The sequence below is a fragment of the Columba livia genome, chromosome 8, assembly GCF_036013475.1.
Source record: "Columba livia isolate bColLiv1 breed racing homer chromosome 8, bColLiv1.pat.W.v2, whole genome shotgun sequence".
Taxonomy (NCBI): Eukaryota; Metazoa; Chordata; class Aves; order Columbiformes; family Columbidae; genus Columba; species Columba livia.
The window spans coordinates 10,863,437-10,884,226 of NC_088609.1; the positions used below are offsets into that span (position 1 = coordinate 10,863,437).

General features: G+C 42.1%; 1 protein-coding gene across 1 annotated transcript in view; it reads right to left on the reverse strand.

Annotated features, from left to right (window-relative positions):
* Positions 1–20,790, reverse strand: part of CACHD1 (cache domain containing 1) — a 141,277-nt gene that overhangs the window by 103,985 nt on the left and 16,502 nt on the right. The window contains exons 2-4 of the mRNA XM_065071989.1: positions 6,455–6,585; positions 3,412–3,468; positions 2,906–3,179 (exon numbers count right to left, since the gene is read on the reverse strand). The gene's annotated coding sequence lies outside the window, so the exon portion shown is untranslated. The remainder of the gene's footprint in view (positions 1–2,905; positions 3,180–3,411; positions 3,469–6,454; positions 6,586–20,790) is intronic.

The following is a 20,790-nucleotide window of genomic DNA, read 5'->3' on the forward strand; positions in this document are numbered from 1 at the left end:
CACCCCACAACCTCACGGGTTTATGGAGGTGATGTGGAAAGCAAACCCGTTGCAGAATCGCAACCGAGGTGACCATCAGTGGTGCTGTTTCAAACTGGTTGTACACATGCTCACTTTGAGAAAAAAGATGAAAAAACTCCCTCCAAATGCCACGGGGAAAAAAAAAGAACAGGATATATATATCTATATCTATGTATAAATTCAGCTTCTATGGTCTTAGGTGTCACAAGACATTGGTCAAAACTGCCAATTCAGACAACCTGATGTTCATAGCCCTCTCAAACCAGGCTGGTCTTTCACATGCTTAGATGATCAGGCTGACACAGCTGTGGATTAAATCTGTCTCCTCTCGCTTTAGAATAAGCCTTGGAGAAGAGCAGGATCACCCTTGGCTGGTGCTGTGGGCTTGTGGCATCCCCACAAGTGACACCTGTTTGTGCTGGAGGCCGGAGGAAGAAAGAACCGGCAAGATGTGAAGAACAGAAGAGCTGAAGCCTCTGCCATGCTAACAGCAATCCGGCATAAATAATGCAGCCATTAAGATTTGCAAAAATGAGGCCACACTAGAAATGTGTTCCTTTTTTAAACAGCAAGAAAGGAATTAATCTGGAGTTTAAGTGCTGGAGTATGGGAAGAATAGGAACATATGTCAGATATAAATCCTAGCACCATGGTGGGAGTGAAAATTCTTTTGACAGCAGCATACGCAGATGCCAAATAGGTCAGTGTATGGCAACACTGGGAAACAGAACGAGTGAGATGTCTCCAAAATAGCTGCTACTTGTGGTGATGTTACGGCACCAAAAAACTCACTATTTTTGTAGCGTATGCTCAACATGTTTTATTAATTGCATATATCCCTCTAGTAGAGATCATGACGTTATTGTTGCATCTTCTAAGGTTTCTTTACTGATAAATATTTAATATATTTTTGAAAAACTCTCATCTGACTGTACGTAGAGGTACAGATTTGTATGATACAGAGGTCTCATGTGTGGCACTCCTGGGCTGCTGCACTTGCTTCACTTTGCAGCACGTCCCTGTGCTCTCCTAGAAATCAGGAGCATATTATGTTGAAAAAGCATGGTCCAGCCTTTGGAAAATCTCCTTGAAAGTGGCAACTCTTATGATACTGATCTTCACTCCTGCAAGCAATATAATGTATGCTCCAAAAAATTGAAAGGTAGATGGAATGTTTGTTTGGCAGCGTCATGCTTTCTGCCTGATCCTCAGTCCCAGCCCACAACCCTTTCTCTAACTGTGCAAACTGTACATCCAGTAACCCCCAAAAAGGCAGAGTGATACTGAGAAACTCTTTGTGGCTCTCATTTCAAACCTCAGAGCAAAGATTAAGTTTAATTTTTGGTATAAATCCAGATTAAAAATAGAGAAAATGGAAGTTTGCATGAGGCTACCACTTTTTGCTTTCCTGCAATCTTTCTCGTGTATCTCCTCGTGTATCTCCTAATTTATGTGTTTTGTTTTCGCTTTCTTGTCTGACTCGTTTTTTATTTGCCTTCCTTTTGATTGTGGTCATCAGTATGCTGTACTTAATTTGCCCATGTTGATTTTCATGTTTAGTTTCCCATCCCTCCCATTATATTTTAAAATGTTTTCTTCCTCTGGAAGTTAAGTCTTTGTGTTAGTTTTGGCTAACGTTCTTGCTTTCTCACTAAGATTGATCTTTGCTCACTCAGGAGAGCTACGCGTTGAACATACTGACATTAGGATTAAGCCAAGCGTAGAATCTCTCATACTTCGATTTAGCACAGAATATTTCAAGTAGCAATTGATTAATGTGTCTGTAAACTGCTTCTCTAAACCTTGTTTCCTTGTATGCAGATTACAAACTGTGTTGTATGTTGGAAATAACTGTTCCTTGAACATCCTTCATGAATTGTTGATGGGAAGAGCATTTGTATAAACCTGTTCTGAAGTCCTTCCTCCTTATACGTGTCCATTTTCACACTGATCCCATGGTAGGGCCTGTAATACTTTAAACTTCAAGTTTCGTCTCATAGTCGGTGCAACATCCACCCACCTCATCAGTCATTCCCCTATAGATTACAACCAGTAATGAAAATGGAAAAAATGGTCTCCTCCCTCCCCAGCCTGGGTCTGCAAGTGTGCCTATGAGAGCGTTCTTTCCACAGCACCATCATCACCAGATAATATTTTTAATGAAAGCCATCATGTGTGTGGCGTGGGATTTCAAAGCGAGCATTGTGCCCAGCTGTACAGCTCGGGGCTGAAAAAGCCCGATGCGAGCAGCGTAGCTGTGTCACAGCATTATCGCTGCGCTCTCCTTTCAGGGCAGCTAATTTTATACTAGATTCTAACTAAGAGATGATGTAAGGAGGAAAACAAACTTGTAGGCTTCAAGCAACCATTGCAGGGCTGAAATTTTTAAGCAAGTGCTGAAGAGGGGGAGAGGCAGCGGCATCCCTGCTGTAGGGCAGAGACAGCCGCAGGAAGGGGTGAAAGCCAGCGGAAGGAACTGAGAAGCTCAGTCTGCTGCTCCTGCTGGTCCCAGAAAGAGTAAATAGGTAACAAAGCCAGAAACTTCCCCCAGCAGAACTTTCTGGTACTCTGGCATTACCTGTCACTAGAAAGAGTTGTTCGGGGTCTGGGCACAGGGACATCTCAGCACATCTCATTTCTCCTGAAACAGAACCACTGGGGGAGCACAATGTCACAGGAGAAGTTCATAATACAGGAAAAATAATATATATTATTTGTCACAATGGAGAAGAGAGTGAAGACAGTGTATGAAAGGTGCAGTCAAACAGTCTGGGATTAATATAACCAGAGCAGCAGATGGCACGGCTTTTTTTTTTTTTTAACCTGTTCTCCAGCAGTCTACATCAATTTATATGTCATGACCTTTATACAATCATGTAATTACCTGTAAGAGAACCAGCCTGTTAGGGTGTTAACAGTTCATCAAGCACAGCAGATTCAGAGTATTTATCCTGGTCTTGCTGTACCACACCTGAACATCACCAGGGTTTCTGCTGTGCTTCCTTTGCAGGAGGCAGGTGTGATGGAGCCTCTTCCAGAAATCGTGGTTCCATGGGCTCAGGACCTCATCCGAACTCCAGGCTGATGAGCTTCCCTTACTCCAGCAATGTGGTGCCTTCGGCATGTCTCCTGTACCTGTACAATATCTGCAACAACCTCTTTTATCAGCATGGCACCCAGTTTGGGGGAGGAACTCCATTAAGGAATGACATGGTTCATTAGGCAGTAATCCAAGCAAATTGTAAATGAGAAGCAAACTACATTTGAAACATGTTTAAGGAACCCTTTGAATACTCCTGGCTCTCTCCTGGATCAAGAGCACATGAATTATCAACCATTTTTCATGCTTAGGGATAAAAGGACATGCCCACGCTGTGAAACAAAGGATACAGATTTTTAATTCACACTTTGTGATCTCTTCATTCTTCCATGGTTCTTCTCTTTCTGCTAGTGAAAAGATCATAGAATAATTTAGGTTGCAAAAGACCCTTGAGATCATTGAGTGCAACCATCAAACATGATTAGGAAGATATTATTTTTGAGATTATTGCTAAAAATTAAAATATTGTGCTACCTGCACTCTTTCTATGATTTTAGGATAATATGAGAAATGTTTCTAGAAGAAGCATCAGATGCCTTCTTATTTTTTTAAACTTGTTTTTGCTTTCCATATCACATGAAAAATATGTACCTCAGCATTAGGTATGAGAATCACGGGCTTTCTTTCTAGTCGGTTCCTGCCCTGCCAGACTCTAGTGAAGACTCAGTGATTATATGCGAGCCATACGTTTTCAGAGACTTACAATTTGGTTAAACTAGCCTGGATTTTCATAAGTGTACCAAAGGGCACGCTGTTGGCTGTTGTGGCAAAACTTAAACAACCTCAGCTTTTCTCTTTTCTCAAAAAAATAGCTTTGTTTATAGTTTTCTATAACATTTGTAGAAATGGCTGAAGCCTTCAGCATGAATATCTTGGAGTCTGAAGGAAAAAAAAATAGCTAGAAGCTTTCCAGCACACATAGGAAAAAAAAACGCCAAACCTGAAAACCTGGATCTTGCCATTGAGAAATGGCAGGCAGCCTTGGGAACAGGCACTGCCACCGGCAATATTTGTAATAATTCTGATACTCTAATCTCTTTATCTTCCTTCTGCATCTCTTCTTTTATCTTCATGATGATGCTGTGGAATTCATGGCACCAAAATATGGTGGTGAGGTTTTTTTTCTTTTCCCTTTGGCTTCATTCTCGACATTAAAATTGCCTCATTTTTATTGTTCGAAAAAAGCAAAAGTTCTGGTACACCTTCCGTGCACTCCCTGACTCCTATCTTGTGACAAGGTGCAGTTTTCCTCTCTCTTGGCAATGAACCTGCCATATAAAGCAGGGTGACAGCTTTCAGTGATGTGAACAGAGATTTTTAATGGCACAAGAAGATGCTCTCCCATGGGACCAAAAGGGTGTCACTGCCACAGCAAGATCAGTTGGATGGAAGTATTTGTAGTGGTGACAGGGAGAACGTGAGAGCCATCCGCCCCTCTACTGGCTCTTGGGAAACAGTATATAGCTCAGCTGTCCCTGTCACAGGGATTCCTTGAGGTCCCTCATCTGAATCTCCCTTTGAATGCTGGGCAGACACTTTAAACACAGCATTGTACTGCTATTAATATCACCGTCACCTTGGGCCTGGCCATACGCGACGCTTGTAGGGTGAAGTAGTAACTTCTGCTAAACCTCCTGATAGGGTTTGTGGAGCATGTTGTAAACAGGCTGACAAGATTTCTGTCATCAGGAACACGCTCTCAGGCAAAGGATCCACTGCCATTCCCACACACATGAAATTTAAATTACTCGACTCCAGGACGTAAACAAAGCTTGAGAAGACTTGTGAGGAGAGTCGTACAGTGAGAGGGTGTTCTCTAAGAGGTTTCACCAGCCCACCTGGATGAGGGACAGGGCTGATCATGGAGGAGGTTGCCAAGGAGCAGTTTTGTGATTCAGAACTGAGTGTCCAGCAGGACCCAGGTCTCTCTTTCTCCATCTCCTGCTGCTCCAGGAAGTCCTTTCTGAAGCTACAGTGCTCCACTCAGCGCACTGGGGGACAGTTGTCTCCGTGGTGTCTCATCACCTTCTCAGGAGACGGCACAATGGTGTCCACCTCCATCAACAGCTTCATCTACTGGGTACAGCTAAGTTTCCAAGCCTGAGCACTGGGTTCTGCTGCTGTTTTCCATTTTACATTCAATAACCATTGATTAAAATATAATTTGAAGAACGAAAGCCAAAATCCAGGGCTGTTCCCTGTGTAAGGAACACCCTCCTCTGTGCCTGGAGTCCTGCCCACCCTGTCCTCCGCCCTGGCCCAACACATCTGGAATTCCTTAGCCTTCAGCAGCCAGGATCCTCGCCATGGACTGTGCTCCAGGAACACCTTGAGCTGGTTATGTGCTCTGAAATTAGGCAGTCAATAAGTGGAATTTTCTTTTATCACATTTTTAGGAATACCTAATGTGCACCTAAATAAATGCCTATATGACACCATCTGCAGGTAGTTACATTTTCAGGGTATCCAGCTCAGTGATTTGGAATTTGGCCGCTCATCAGGACCTCCAGAAGTAAAAGAAATACATAATTTAATAGCCAAAAACTACTGTTTTGAATGTCACGTCTTTCAAGATATAAATGAAAAGGCAGAATCTGCATTCTTTTGGGGAATGCCATCAGCGTGAATCAGTATCAAACTCTAAACAAGCACCAAAATTAATAAAATAAATATATCTGTATTTTTGGTCATTATTTTTTTCAGAGTATATTTCTCTCTTTTGTTTTGTTACAGCTTTTACTACATTTTTATCCTTTTCTTTAACCCCCTCTAAAAAATATCCTCTATAATCTCATTATACCACTGTTGTTATATGTGACACCTACTTCCCTTAGTAGAATTTATTCCTGCAAAGCCTTAGACCTGTGTTGTCCCTGCAAATTGCAGCTTTGCTGTGGACAGGAGTGTAAACTCTGTAGAGCCAGGATCATGTTTAAGCATAGTAATTAATTTTGCTACGAATAACAGTGAGAGAAATACAGGCCTACCAATAAAAAGGTTGGAATGCAACTGAATTTGTAATTTTTTAATGTTACAATATTAAAAAAAAAAAAAAATCCTTCAAAATATTTCTCCAGTTTTATGGAAAATAGCAGATGACACACTCACTTTAAACACAACATTTTTTTGACTGATCAATTTAATAAGTATGCCTGAACTGAAAAAAATAAAGAAGCCATCAAAGAGAGCAGGTTGTATGTCTGCATTCAGAATTGAATTGTGTCTCCTAAACTAACTAGTCTATGTGTTAATTAAACAGCTCATTTATAGGCTGGTTAGATAACAGTCAAAACATGTACCTCTGGTATGAAACAAGAGGATCAAGCGACTTACCTGCTCTTAAATTATTTTTCTTGAAAACATAGTAAATGTCACCATGAGCTTTGATGACAGATCGTACCTGCAGCCACACTCCTCCCAAACGTCACTTGTGATTAAACAAGGTGTTGTTTTAGGCACTGCAGCTAACAAAGAAGCAGAGAGAAGAGTGATTTCTGCATATCTGATTGATGTTATGTGTTACTCCTTGCCTCCAGAGGGTTTTTTTTTGCTTACTCTTTGTCCGTTTCTATTTCTTTGTTATAGCAAGTACCAACAGAAAACTCTGATCCCGCCACTGCTTTGCTATATTTGGAGTACACAGATACTCATCTGAAATTCTCCTCTAACAGAAAGTTAGACACATACAGAAGTCATTATATATTTGAAGCCTTAGTTATTTTATTAAAGATAGGCTTTTAAAAGAAAATATATAGGAATGGATTGAAATTGTGTACAGTTTGTGAAGATGAAAACCTCGGACTGGAGATCATAAAACTCTGTAGTTGCATTTTTTCTTATACAATTTGAGATTTGTCGAAGAAATCCTTTTGAAGGCTGAAACGGGTATTCTATTTTTTTAAATGGAAAGCCCAGAGGGCAAGAAGTGAAATCTTCTCATCCACATCACTTCTCTGGTGCTAGTAATGTAAAGTTCTGGTTTCATGGGAAACAGAAGTGCTGGCTAGAAAAAAATTTACAAACTGGGAAGAAAGAACATTTCTGTCTTTGAAGTTCCCTGATGTTCTAAGCAGCATGGATTGGCAAATCCAATCTTTCGCTTCTTTCCTAAATCCATCCTCTGCTCATTCTTTTAGTTTGATTATTGGCATCACAATCAGAGTGCAGTTTGGTAAATATTTCCAGATATTTCCAAACTGCACAAGACATATAGTCTAGGCTTCATTAAAGAAACTAAGAGTGAAAAATTGCAGCTAGTTTTCTTTTTCTTCTTCCATCAACAGAATTGGACTTCTTATCAGTTTGGCTCTGCCTTCTGATTCTTATCACAGATTTCAGCTCCACCACCTAACGAACAGCTGAGATGCAGTAAAGAAACAGACATTCATTTTCCAGTTATTCGTGCCCTTAATCGTGAAGGGTGAATCTAACGCATATGAAACAGCTCTTGTTAAGGGATTGCATTTAAATGTCACAGGGCATTATCTGCAGCCCTTTTCAGCAGCAAAGATAAAAGTAGGGTCAGGGGGTAGACAAGAAAAGTTAGTAACATTTTAAAAGTTCATTTAGTAGATTGGCCAGTGACAGCAAATGCAAGATATACTGTAATCATAGCTTGACTTTGCTCCTAATTTCTCCCTATTCTGGCAGATTTTGGAAGAGAGCACGTTCACTCCGGAGGTGTTTGGAGGCCTTGAAGGATGTCCTCTTCAAGAGGAAGGTGCGAATTCACCTTTAAAGGCTAAAAACCTGGTCAAAATACAAAGGCCATCCATGGTGATAAGGAGAAAACCAAGCTTCTGTTATGGATCCTTTGTTAAGATGTGACTGAACATGTGTCAAGCTTTTCCATGTTTTCATCATGGCAGGAGGAAGTTCAAAGAAATGTGGTACAATGAGAGCTACGTATTAATGAGATCACAACTCCATGGGAAATATTACAGTGATTTGGCTAGTGTGTACAGGCACCATTAGCCCGCCCAGCAAGGCAACCATATGTATATATAGGCCATATATGTGGCCAGCAAGTGGCAGAGCATCTTCTCTAACGCAAGTGGCAAAACTCTGTATTTTGCAGTCCAGAGGGTCCCTTTTGCCACCACGGGTGTTGAGTTGCTTTATGGCAACCATGAAGTCTAGACAGGTTGTGGGTTTCTCTCAATCCCCACTGGAAACGCTGCCTGATTTCATTCTGTGGAGATTTGATGAGCACTAAATAACGCCATGTTCTCCATGCATTGATGGAGATGATCTTTACCCTAATCAAAATCAAACATCTAACACACGTGATTGCTTTAGCATGAGTTGTCAGAGTGGGCAGTGTCCAGGTGCCCACCTGTACCTACTCACAAATTAATAGGAAATGAGTGTTACTGTGTTGTCAAAATCACTGGGGACTTTGCACAAAGCCTCTTGCAATTTTATTGCTAATGATTAATTGAAGACAAAAGAATACTTATAATTTATGAAGTGTTCCTGATACCCTTACCAGTTATTTATCCACTCAACCACACTACACAGCCACTGTGTATATTCTCCAGGATATGTTCATACTCAGTCTTATTGGAAATGACCGTATATTTAAAAGGGGAGAAAAGTAGACTAATCTGTCATACTGGATATATATAGCTTGTTGGACTCAAGTGGTTGCAAGGAATCTGCATTCTTTTGATCAACTTATCACCAATGGCCCTTTAAAATATGATAGACATGTGCGGCCAAACCTCCTGCTGTTAGAAACAAGGCAGAGACAAATGGCTTGCAAAGAAAATGGCTTTTTTTTTTCTTAACAGTGGCAATGAAAAGATCTCCCAGCAGACCCTTTAGTTGCTTTCCAGTGTGAATGACAAACTAAGATGGGGCCATGGATACAAAAGTCTCAGATACATCAGGGGAAAGGCACAGATAACAATCCATCTTTTAGCTGGTGCCTGTTTGGGTCTGAGTCTATAAAGGCATTAATTCTTTCACTTCTCTTATGTATTATTTGGCAATTAAGGAAGTTTAGATTTCTTTTATAGGAAGAGTCTCTGTTAAAGTAGAATATCAAGTCAAAGCTACTCAGATCGCAACATTAAAATATTTTCCTTAACTACGAACAGACCCAGATTATCCCACATTAAAAAGCCACTTGTATGGCAGATAATTGTAGCTCCTGCAAAGTAAATATATTTTAAGCAATTATACCAAAAATACAGTCCAACTGCATCTTCACCTGGTGTAACTAGCTCCATATTAAGAATTTGCCACGGTGGTATCAAACTCCTTTTAGATTGTCCAAATTATGCCAGTGCAAGCTCATTAATATTCATACATATCCAGAGTCAAACCAGGTTCTTCCTCCTTGCACATCATTAATCTCAAAACCCCCCTCACAAGCCTGTGGACCAGATCAACTACTCAAAGGCACCTTTGTACTCACTTTGAAATTATAGTAAATTACCCCAGTATTATGATTTGCTTGAATTAGTTTTGACTTATTAGTCAAATTAGTTTGAACTTATCAGTAGAGCAGTTTCTATTTTGTTGTTGTTGGAGATATTAGAATAATTTGCTTACTTTTTATTTCATTTTTGGATTGTCCATGTAAAATACACTTTAAAAAATAACAGAAAACTGAACTGTTGAGAGGAAATCCAGCATAATCTGCTAAATTACATTATTATGGTTGTATGGGACCATTGTCTGGAATTTGGAGGGGCTGAGAAATGACAATATGAGGGTATCATCAGTACCTCAAATACTCTTCATCTGCAGGAACTTTTTCTTTATTCCTGTATGCAGGCAATCCTCAGATTTACCTCGAAAGACTAAGGTATGCAGAGATTACATTAGAAATATTTAAAACATGCATAGAAATGCTCAAAAGGGTCTTCACAATTTTTTTTTCTAGCTACTGAACATGAGAAATAACAAATTGGAATAAATAACAAAAATAATTTTTGGTATAAAGTAGACAGTGTTGGGAGACAGAGGTGGATCTACGCAATTAAACGCTGTCCTGACTTGCTAAACAGAAACAATTTAGAAATGTAAAATGTTCTTTTTGGCACATGCAGCAGTATGCAACTGCAGGAGTCAACCTGGAGGAGAGGTTGGGTGTACATGCAAACAGACGATTCACTTAAAAGGGATGATTAACAAAATTATGTACCAAAAAGTGTGTTAAAGAGAAAGTGATGGTCTCAGTCCAGCCCTCCTGGGCGGCTGCAGTAGTTTAGGGAATGGGAATTTGTCTTCCTGATGTCTAAGAGACACTTTATGTAACTGGGATGACAGACAACAGGATATCATATCCCTTTGGTTTTGCTTTTAATGGTGAAATAAGAGTTTGTAGAAGGGATAGACACAACAGGGCAGGTGGAAACATGCCAGCCTGGCTCAAGGAGGATATTGTGTCTAAAGAGGGAAAGAATGTGATACAATATATAGTTTGGCAAGAAGCTCAGGAATTGTTTGGATTGAAATAAAAGATAAAAAGACCAAAGAATTAAGATAGGAAACCATTGTAGCCCATCTGGAGCAAATAAAAAAGCAGCCTGGAATACTGACACAGATAAAGAGCCTGTCGCCTCATGTTGGGAAACTTGTGCTGCCCAGGATGTGGCGAGGAGAGCGGGGATGCTGCCTGAGGCGGCTGGGAGCGGGCACAGGGCTCTCTCACCTGCTGGCTCCCAGTTATTTCACTTTTCTAAAGATTATTGCCCTGCAGCCAATGCTTCTCCTCATTTATGCAGCTTCAGAGGCCATCGGCCCATAGGCTTCCTCCTCATCCTGCAGGTCCCTGCTGTGGCCACCTCACCATGAGCCGTGGCTGCAAAGGTCGTCTCAGCGATCCAGGTCCAACTTAAAAAAAAATCTGTCCTGGTTAAACTTAAACTGCTGGGCAAAAGAAGTTATTTTAATCCTGCTCAGTCCCCCAGGACGGTTCAAAGGAGATGGGAAAGGGAAAGAGCAGCCAGGGATGGAGGTGGTGGGATGACCTTTCTGATGGGGGCTGCGAATGATGCTCATTTAAACTGACTAAAAATATAACGTGTGCGAGGGGGTCAGCAATTCTGCCAGCCAAGTGGGGGGTGAGGAGCTGGCAGGGATCACTCGCCCTCTCCCTCCTGGACATCTGGAGGCAATCTGGTACAGGAGGTCAGCGGCTCCGACACAGGGGGGAAATGAATTTTAAAAGACATTAGTAAAGACACGACATTTGAAGGTATGTAGCACAAATGATTATATAATTTCACTAAAACGAAGACTGCATTTTGAGCTTGAGCAGCTTCAAAACCTAGCCCCCAGCTCTATTTTTGGAGAGCAAAGGCACCGCCATGCTGGGACATCCTGTGACTACTCCGATGTGGTCGGGCTGGCCGGGTGTCTGCGGCAGCAGGTACCAGAGGTTTCCACACATTCCTGGCTCGTCTGGTTTGACTGGAGTAGACTGGTTGGGAATATTTCTGAGTCCCCAAGCAAACGGACCTGTGGGACTGAGCAAGGCAAAGGCCAGGAGCTGAGCAGGGGTTAGGGATGGGGATAGATCAGGGCTCTCACAGTGATGGCAACACACATCTTACCTGTCTGCTACATGCTGTCTCTGCAAAGAATCATAAAATCATAGAATCGTTTCAGTTGGAAAAGACCCTCAGGCTCATTGAGATGAACCATACCCTATCCTAACTCTAGCACTAAGCCATGTCCCTAAGAATCTCCTCTAAACACCTTTTAAGCCCCTCCAGGGATGGTGACTCCACCACTGCCCTGGGCAGCCTGTTCCAATGCCCGACAACCCTTTCTGTGAATAATTTTTTCCTAATATCCAATCTAAACCTCCCCTGGTGCAACTTGAGGCCATTTCCTCTTGTCCTGTCACTTTCTACTTGGGAGAAGAGACCAACATCCTCCATGCTACAACCTCCTTTCAGGTAGTTGTAGACAGCGAGGAGACACTGAATAGGAGCTTGGGAGTAAAATTAATGACACAGTCAGGAAGAAGGAGGATGCAGAAAGCTACAGGCAGCTGGCAGAGATGACTCTGCGTGGAAGAAGAGGAGAGGGGTTGTGCCAGCCCCAGGGACCCTGTGAGCAGCCAGCCTGGCTTCCCTGGGCCATCCTGCATCTTGGCTATTTTTATTTTCAAGAAGTGGCTTGAAATTTGAAGCAAAGTCATCCAGATCTAATAAGTCTGGGATACTTTTACTTCCCTGGATAAAAACAATCCAGCTCAGTCAGTCTCCTCGTACACATACACTGTGGGTTTCCTATGAGACAAGACAGTCTTAGATGTGCTCCCGAGGTTGAAAGGTTGAGTTTGGGCTGGGCAAGTGGCAGCACCCACAGCAAGGACCTACCCCTGCACAGCGCTCACTGCAACCGTCATCAACCAAACCAGCTATCAGGGTCTGCTGACTCAGATAAGGTTTCATGACTCTCTGATGTCATCCTTATAATCTTCATGGTTATAGAAAAATACATTCTGCAGAGACCGTGAAAATGGGCAGGATCAACAAAAGGTGCCCACTTCACCCACGGAACATCTACTGACTGAGTGAGCAATGCTGCAATAAGATTGCAAGCTGCAAGAAGACAGCAACCCTGGAATGAGATGGCAATGTTGCAATGGGATTGCAAGCTGGGATGCGATGGCATGTTGGACACCAGGGCACCGAGGGGGACCTGTGGTGTGACAGATATAATGTGAACAGGGAGCCCAGCATGGGATGGAAAATGGCCCCATGAAGCATCTGAAGTGTCATTCAGAGGGAATACAGACTTGGCACTTGTTGATTAATTTGTCTGACTTTCAGAGAAGTTGTTTACATTTTCAAACGGAAAAAAAAGCGAACAAACCAAACCCAAACCAAAGCCACACACACACACACACAAACAAAACCAACACAAAAAGCCCAGTGCAAACTTTAAACAACGGAAATAAGCTGAATGCTGCCTGGAGAAGTGTTGCTGTAGGACAGATGCAACAGCTTGAAGACAGCAAAGCTGCAGCCATGCTTCACGGGGGGCATAATGCCAGGCCCTCTCCAAAAAAGCCTAGAAATTTCCAAAACATCATAAGCAGGTACTATAAGTGCATTGAAAATGCTCAACTCTAACTTGAACAAGGTCAACAGATAAAAATAGAAAGAGCATCCGGAAGGTGACACCCGAGGAAGGGAGCGGGAGCAGGAGAGAAGAGCTATTTGTGTTTGGGAACAACACCAGCACAAAAGACACAGGAGCAAAAATTCACCAAAGACATTGGGATGGGAGGTTGGACCATCTCTAGCCACCAGGCCACGATATTTTGGAACATCTACCCAAAAGGAAGAATAGTGGGAAAAACCACTGGTCACTCAGTGCCGAGTGGCAGCTGGATGTTGTTGCCTTGCAAAACCTGAGCTGAGAAGTCCCTCCCGGTCCCCAGTTCCTTTGTTTCTATGGTCCCAGCAACAAATAGCAGGACAAATAAAAAAATTGTACACCACCACAAGGCAACCGCAGTGCAGAGCTGGTATGTGCTGCCTGAGGGGACTTTGGGGAAGTCAAAAATCAAATGTGTGTGGAGGGAAACCAAACACTGGGGCAGAGTGGTGGCTGGGGTGGGTTTTGGTGCAGTCTATGATTATGGTGAGGAGTAGGGATTTTATTTCTGTTTTGTTGTCGCTATGTTTGGTGCTCTATATTTCAGACCATCTTATTACAGCAAGCTACAAAGTGCTTATTTGGGGTTTTGTAAGCTGGGGCAACACCTTCTTTAAGAAGTGTTTTTGAAAAGAAAAGTTGGTCATTATTAGTGTGGCAAAGGGCCCAAACTGAGCACCATGAAGCCAGTGTTGCTCCATAATATTCAGGGTCATTCTCCCAGTGCAATGAGGAAAGGTCTGGCAGAGATTTCCAAACTGGAGCTCAGCAAAAGCAGCCACGTTCGCAGAGCCACTGTTGGGACAGTCCCCAGGCTCAGGTTCACCTATCACAGCCACACTGTGGGGTGGGCAATGTGCTGTAAAAATAAGTTTTCCTTATGAAAGGAAGCTAAAGCTGTGAGCTCTCCTCTAGGGTTGGAGATGCCACACTGCGGTGTCTTTACTTTCTTCCTTTTAGTTGGGTTAAAAAAAAATAGTTTGGCAAATATGACTTTAGAGATATCTCAAAGCCACATGCCAGAGACCACCTGAAAAATATCCGCAGGGGTAATCCCACGCAGCCCTCATAAACTCCAGATTCAGGAATTTACACTTCCCGTCGTGTTAGACCTCCTGCTCTGTTCCCTTCCCCGAGCTGCTGGTTCCCCAGCCGGCAGCGCCAGTCGCACACCAGCCAAAACACGACAATATTCCAACGCCGGGAGAAGTTTGCTGCTGCTTTATGCCTTCATCTGTCTATCTGACAAGTGTGTTGTCACACATAATGAGCTAACGTTTTGAAAATACTTTAAGATCTTCACATGAGAGACGCCATAAAAGTGCAAAATGTTATTACTAGCTGGCAGAAAGCTGGAAATTCACATTTCATGGGGGAACCACTATAAACAATGAGAGAAGAGTCCGCCTTTATCAAATGCACTAAAAAAACCCCAAATTGTCAAGTGTGTAAAAATTTTGGTGGACTCATTAGTCTTGTCAATTGTGGTTTGTTATTGCCTGTTTGAATCCTGGAACATTATAAACCCTCTGTGGTGCATGGTATGTGGGTGATGTATGACCCTTCATTTCTGGCTAACAAGGGAGTCATGACATGAAAAGACTATATTTGTCCTAGAAAATGCTGATTTGGCTTTGGAGAAGAGGTGATTGCACTGGATGTTTTTGTAGTTCTTTTCCATGGGGGAAAGTTTACAGCCAAGCGTAGCGCAGTGATAAAGAGCGATGGCTGCCATGTGCTGTAGTTTATAGCTGAGTGTTTCACATTTTAGCATGTTTGCCTTTTCCAAAGCATCAGTGTGAGAAGCTGCCCCATCAGGCCACTGTTATCTTAACTCTCCATTAACAGGAACGGACAAAATTCACATGTATTCCACTGTTAATTTAGCTTGTAGCCTACACACTTAATGAGGAAGCATCTCAATGACTTAAGAGGCTCTGTCAACACAAGCAAACACCAGATTTATTTTATCTGGTGATCCAAAATCTCTTTTCATTTTTACCAGCAGATCATTTCACTGGTATGTGCAAATATATTCAAAGGACAATCCAGGTCTGTTTATGTTTTGCGATATTCTAGGAGTAACTGATTTGAGTCTACCAAACATTTTCAGTTCAGGGGGTATTTCCCTCGATGATTAATACAGTACCAGTTTCTGCCAGCCTCACCACTACTGCATGGATGTGGAAAAAGCAACCCTGAGAACTCTTTCTGGTAGTTACTTGTTTTCACTTGAGGGCCTGAACTTTATGGCTGCAAGTATTTTTGTGGGAAGAACGTATCTAAAATCTGAAATTACTTCCTGGCCTCTGGGAGAAGTTCAAAATCTCTTTCTGTCCCTCAGGCTCACCTCTGCTCTCCGCCTGCTTAATAAATGGTGTGTCTTTGACATATAATAAGAACCTGCCCTATCACTAGGCTGTTCTCCAAAGGTATTTTGCAATTCTTGCTCAAGCAGCACTATCAGAGGTCAAAGAGAATATTGTCCCATTAAGCACTGATTAAACATTGATGAGGGACCTCCGCTCCTCTGACTGTTTCCAAGTGTCAGCAAAGAAAATATTTCACTCAGCATTCATACAGGTGACACTGGGTGACAGCAACCATCTGGTTATGTGTACAGCTCCAGCACTGTTTTACAAAATAAAGCTTTAGTGGTGCAGCGTTAAGAAGCAATTAATGCGTTTCAATGCAAATTCTCTCTTAACCCTATTTCAAAAAGGAGATCTGCACCCCCTCTACTGGGCTGCTTCTGATGTGCAAAGATTAACCCAAAAGAAAAAAGCCAGATGAAGAGACCAGACACAATGCTGAGTATCTCGGCAGAGGAGGAGGGAACTTTGCAACAGAGATCAGCTGCTCCTTAGTCCTGCTTTTGAGCCAGGCTTGAGCAGAGTTTTGCTGTGATATTTACAGAAGAGCTTGGGCTGCCATGTACTAGGAGGAATGTTGTATCTGTTTCGATACAGTTATTCTGCACCCACGCAATAGATAACTAGAAAGAGGTTTACAGAAATGACAATAGATTTCTAAAATAAGATGTTTGAGGAAAGTTGGGAAGTGTTGACTAGAATAAATCAGTCCAATTCACAGCAAGAGGGCTTTATGTTAGATACTCAGAAAAAACATAGTAAGTATAATACAACTGAAGAATGGCGGTGGATAATATGGAGCTTGTGGATCCCATCATGGGTATTTAAGAGCAGGCAAGACAGATTATCTATAAAAGGTGATCAACAGATACCAATAAGTGTACCACCACCCTTTTTTTACTCAATAAAGAAGAAAAAAAGTGGAGGAGGAGAACGGCCAGACATACAGACTCACTTCCCTCCTTGGTGTAGCGATTAACTGGGCCAATTTCTAGAACACAAACACTATGAAAAAGCTAATTGCTCTGTACATTAATTAATCCATATATAGTTCATGCCTGTGCACACATGAATGTCGGCACATCCAGATACATGTAACACATATCAACATATGTTAAACTAAGGCTGTCAAAATGAGTATTCATAAGAGAGGAAATGCCAGACCTGAGGCTGTGTGCAGCCTCAGCCGAGCCCTGCTGGAGGCAGCCATTGTGGCACCTCATTTGTATGACACTATAATTTCTATTTCTTCTCAAAACACCAGGGACTCACTCACTACCTAGTGTAGCCTGGCAGCAGGTGAGGGCAGAGACAAGAAAGATGGCAATTCCAGCTCCCAGGATGGACTGGGAAAGTCTTTCCCAAATGAAACCTTCCCATTTTAATTAAAATTCAAAACCAAATTCTGATTTTGCTTTTAAAAATTCAGAATTACCAATGAGTAGAAAACAGGGTTTGCTAAATCGCTTACACAGGCAAAAATCTAATTTCCACTGGAAAATACTTTAATCAATTGATTTTGCCAGCTGCAGTAAATAAAAAAAATCACATAAATCCCATCCAGTAAGTCACACTCTGCTGTTTAACTCCACAGTTAATTTCAATAATAACAAAATTCAAACTCGGGCAACACCAGCAGTCACCTAAGCATATGGAGAAACCCCTCACATAGGACATAACATGTAGTATCCTATAGGGCAAGCCCTGCCCCAAAGAGCAGCTGGCTGGGATGCAGCATCAGCTGGGTTTTCACTCACTGGCTCATTTGTACAATGTCTAATGAATGTCCCTGGGGTGTCAGTGGCATCACCCGGGTGCCACCTGGGCAGGACCCCGCTGCTCCTCCCGAGCACAGACATTCACTTGCTGCTGCCTTGTTATTGACTCAACTTCAAATTATTTAAGCCACAACACTATTTAAAAGAGAAACTCTCAATCCGATGGTGAATAAATTTGTAATTTCCATCTTATTTGTCATTATTTTTGCTCTTCGGGTGTATTTTATATTTCAGTTCAGACGATGGGAACCTTTCAAGTCAGCCGCATCCCAGATCTGTTGGGCTGTGATTGCTGGTTTTTAAACAATGCGAGGGAGAACAGTTATTATTTTATAAAATGCATTTTTACTCTTATATATATATATATATATATTTATATATATATACATCTATAAGTACTGCTAGAATATAGCTCCTGATCACTGGCTTTATTTTATAGGAATACAGAATTGAGCTAATGGACAGCAATGTTAGATTAACAGTTGCACCTGATAATCTTAAAGGTCTTTTCCAACCAAAATGATGCTATCGTGATTTAAATAATCCGTCTGTTGAGCACGATGGTGTTTTTAAGTGGCAAAATTAAAGAAAGAAGAAATGAAAAATAACTCTGTTATGTTACTTAATGTTATGATGGTGTTCCCAGAATATACAAATAACCACATGTCAAGGGCCAGGCATCAGTGAACAAAATATAGATCAAAGGATGTAGCAAAATCCCAAATTCAAACCAGGTACTTTTATTGCAGCCAAAGAGCTTCATGATCTGTAACAGCAGAGATGACGTTGCCATTTTTTGTAGAGGTCAAAGATAAATGACATTTATATGTCTGTACCTAAGCAGAGTGTTTCATGTGTTTTGAATATTTTTGCTTTATTAATTCTTGCTACAATACCATGTTTAAATCCAATTACTTTTCTTTTTCCTAGTCCCCACATATTAAATCTTCCAAACACATGGGTCTTGCACCACGTGATTGCTGGAGCTGAACTGGGCCATGAGGCATCCCGAAGATGCATTAGAGGAGAGAAAAGCCACTCGGACTTGGCCGTGCCTGTCCCGAGATCTCAGCACATGCAGGGACGGGATGTGGCATCAGCTGGAAACAACATGGACTTGGCCAGTCAGATCTTCATGATCACAGAAAACAGGTTTTTAAAAATCATCTCTTTCCTGCATTAAAAGGGTTATTATTTACTTGAGTACATATATGACAATTACAGTCAAGCTACAATAGTTTGACTTGTAAATTGTGCAAAGAGCACAATTTACCCTACACGTCCACAAAGGGCTTTGATGCTGTGATTTGCTACTTCAATGGCACATGTACCTTGGATTTCTACCCAGTTCTCCAGTATAGATTATAATGATGGAAATATTTGGGAGGCATATGAAGATCACACAGCAACACAACTCATTCTGAACGTTTACAGTACATTTTAGAAAATGTCTTTGTTAGTAAGAATAGATGAAGTTATTTTGTTTCCTTGGATAAAGAACCATGGTTTGCTGACAGATGTGCAGCTGAAGTGTATTTCTGCTCCATAGAAGTTAATATGTGCAAGAAAATAAAACTAGAAGATGAATCACAACTGTCATTGATGATGACAAAAATAATTGAGACCACATTTTGGGTTGGGTGCATCTGCAAAAAAGCTGGGGAACATAAATACAGTGCAACACCCTCAGATGTTTTCCTGCGCTCAGGTGGTGGGGTTGAGAGACAACCCAGCGGGCAGGATACGACCCTGCTGATGTGCCGTGTCAGAGCAAGGATCACCACAACTTCCTTATTGGAAACAGGTTTTCCCCACAAGAAGGGAATAACGGCAATTTGCAGCCCGTGATCACAGCCATCAACAGCGAGAGAATGCCTGTAGGATCAAATCCAACAACTTCCACCAGTATTTAGCTTTAACAACACAGATATTCTGTTGGTGTAGAACAGCATCAGTTTGGAGATGCGAAGGGAGCTCAGCTGATGTGCACCAGCTAAGGATGCAGCCCCCCATCCCCACTGTGCATCTGATAACACGCTCCACAGTCAATCCCCAGCTCAGGGGTTTGCATCAGTAAACGCTCATGTGCCGGCACGTGGAACGCAGGTTGCAAAATTGGGATGTCCCACCAGGCTGCGGGTCAGCCGGAGGCATGGGGCAGGTGGGAGGTGAAGGGAAGCACGACTCAAAATTTAGTGGTTGGAGAAAGGAGGAAAAATATTAATTCATCATGGATACAAGCTGAAAGCAGCACTGACGTGACTGTGTTTTTAGGGGAAAGGAAACAGCAAAAGACTTATTGGCACAGGCAATCCATGCAGCTAAGTGTTAGCATCGTTCTGCCCAGGGTGCAGGTGGAAGGGATTCTCCTGCCCCATCTGGGTGGCATGTTGGGGACCTGGACAGCCTCCCAGCTCCCAGGACAGCCCTTCTGCTGGCAGAGGTGACAAGCAGCACCAGGCTGGATGTGGCAGAAGGAAACTTTGGGACTTGTATTTTGCAGGGGCCAAGCCTGAGAGATGCAGAGCTGGGGAACCCATTGCTACACAGAGCCCTTGTTTTTTTGTGTCCTGTTGCTGCCTGGACCAGCCTCACAAGAAATGGGGTTATACATACAGTACAGTTATGGTTTGTATATATAAACCGTATGTATATGTGTGTGTATATGTATATAAATGCTACACTAAGTATAGATATACTAGTCTATAATATCATATAATACATTAATACAAACCCAATGTATTACATGATTAGCTACATATGCATGCCTATATAATTCAATTTTCATAATTTATAAATACTGCCTTTTGTTCTAGCAACTGCTTCTGCATATGTTTTGAAATAAATAAATAAATAAATGAAATAATAGGATTGACTCTAATTCCAAGCTTGGCTATTAAATCCTCACCAGGAGCTAAAGCCCAACAGCCGGTTTCTGAGCAGCTTAGGAGGCACATAAAAACTCAGCTTCTACTTTAGCATCTACAAGAGCCATCCAAAATTAGAGGGCAATTTCAACATTATACTACTGCACATGTACTGTCCAACCTGCTCAGAACACGCCAGCCAGTGCTGTTGTGCTCACCAGCTGCCTGAGCCTCTGATTATTATTTTTTCCAGATGCTCCCCATGTGCAGAGGCCGTCTTGATGTCTTTGAACTATTAAACTTCCAGCTCAGGCTGTGGCTGTGAGCTGAATCTCTCCCTGTAGCATTCAATTCACTGTCAACATCCATTATGCAAACTCAGGTAGACCAGCAGTCTCCTGACCATCAGCACCACCTTAGACACAGCAGCAGGATGAAAGGGTTGATGAACACAAAGGACAGGAGATGGGACAACTGGAAAGAATGGGGGAGCATACGGGAAAAGTTCAGTTTTCATTCGTCCC